This window comes from Sciurus vulgaris, assembly GCF_902686455.1.
Source record: "Sciurus vulgaris genome assembly, chromosome: 9".
NCBI lineage: Eukaryota > Metazoa > Chordata > Mammalia > Rodentia > Sciuridae > Sciurus > Sciurus vulgaris.
The window spans coordinates 108,408,325-108,410,304 of record NC_136469.1 but is presented as its reverse complement, the minus strand read 5'-3'; the positions used below and the strand labels follow the sequence as shown (position 1 = coordinate 108,410,304).

At 38.9% G+C, this 1,980-nt stretch overlaps 1 pseudogene across 1 annotated transcript; it reads right to left on the bottom strand.

Annotated features, from left to right (window-relative positions):
• Nucleotides 1-291: 291 nt before the first annotated feature.
• Nucleotides 292-1,188, bottom strand: LOC306669830 (small ribosomal subunit protein uS15m-like; annotated as a pseudogene). The gene has a single exon. The product of its transcript is annotated as a small ribosomal subunit protein uS15m-like (transcript).
• Between the last annotated feature and the right edge of the window lie 792 nt (nucleotides 1,189-1,980).

Genomic DNA, 1,980 nt, shown 5'->3' with positions numbered 1-1,980 from the left:
GTCCCTGTGCAATCCTCACTCCAACTCCACCCACCAATTGTCATAAAAATCCTAATCACTCTCCTTTTCTGGATCTCAGCACTTTTTTGATGTGCTTGGGAAGTCTGCTGTTCATCTCCAGAAGACTCAATTTGTGAGTAATGAAACTGTGCATTTGTGACATCATCAGTTTCAGTCAAATTTGGGGAGGAAAGAAGAGTTAGTTAATGAAGTGTGGGTAAAACTTTTTATTTGATTATTATTTTTTTTAAATTTTAACAGTCTTTATTGGTTTGCTTTGAATGCCTTTGTTCAGGGTTTAGAAGGCCTCTCTGGGTTCTCTGGTCTTCTTGTTTTGGGACTGCTGTGACTGCAGCTTTTAAGATCATGATTTTTTTTTTTCTTCTTCTTCTTTTTTTGGTTCAACTTCTGTGCCTCCTGGAAAACCCGAAGGCACAGAGCTCTCAGGGCCACAAAGCATTGGTGAGCAGTTTGGTAATAGAGAGGGGTAAACGTGTACTCAATCCCTAAATTTCTGAATGTTTCTCAAAGACATTATAGTTTGTCTTATAGAGGATTTTGAGCATCCTTTTCCTCTAGTCAATGCTCATTAGTAGATAGCATTTGTGTCCTTTAGCCTTTCCATGTTCTGCATGTTTTCATCAGAATTGAGGACCTTGATGGTCAAGGCAACAATTCAAACCTCCAGGGATCTGGTGTCCTCAGAGTTTGCCACAACTTGGTTCATCAAATGTTCTTGCTTGATTTTTAGCTTCTTTTCCTGGTTGGCCATTTCCAAAGACAAGAGTCTTTTCACAACATCATCAACTTTCTCAGTTCCAGGGATGTTCTGGTATTCTTTGAGCATCATGGAGGGAAGTGGGTCATCATCTGGCTTGGGCTGATTTTGGGTGGCCTGCAGGAGACTGTGAGGTATCAGGCTCCACTGGTTTGATGGAAGCCTGGTGCTCCCTCTTCCCAACAGGTCAAAGACTGGGGTCTGGTCACTGCCAAGGTTTGAACTTAACTCAGGGCCCTCCACGTGGCCCTCAGTATGGTGACTTCTGCCCCCACCAGGCCTGTGCTGCAGCCACCCCTTTGCAGTAAGGACCTGGCCACACAGGCACCACCATGATGACTCAACAAGAGTGGGTAAAACTCTTTGACCTCTTTTGCTTCTGTTGTCCAGAAAGATTCACAGTATATCATCACAAATACTCAGGGCAAGGTAGGTGTTAAGCAGATCAAGTTTTGGATAACCATGAATGGAGCACTGTGAAACTCATAAATTTTCTCTAAGTGCTACAGCACATTCTCTCTGGAGCAAAAACATAGTACTATATGAGTGTTAAACAAAGAACTTTAGACAAATTAAATTTAATAAAGTTTAATTGAGCTAAGAAGAGTTTGAGAGTTGGACAGCCCTCAGAAAAGGCCATTCTGCAATGGTCTGTCAACATTCATGGACAGAAAATGAAGTGAGGTACACAAAAACTACAATTTGCAGATCAGTTTGCTATATTGGTAAATGCTGTGATCAATTTGTCACTGTGGTAGAGCTCAGCTGCTGTGATTGACTGAGACACAGCTATTTGTTACAAAAGTACACTTCCAAGTTAGGTTTTCAGTATAGTGATATTAGGTTGCAGTTCATTACAAAGGAACTCAAAGTTCAGAGGCAGCCTTAGGCATAATATAGTCTAATTTAATAATATTATATTATGCACTTACTATTATTATTATTATCATTCTTTTACATGTACTTTTTCTATTTTGGATATTATCTTCTTGATTTTAATATCATCTCAACTATTTTTTTTTTTTTTTTTGCCACCTGTTGTCTCCTTCTCTCCCACAATATAGGGGTACTGAAAGAATAAGCATATAATTATTTATTTTGGCATCCAAGGAATTTTTATATACTTAGACATATTATGCAAAAAACACAGTGCTGATGTTTTTATGTAAAACAAGTGAGTTGTTCTAATTTGTTCTAACTTT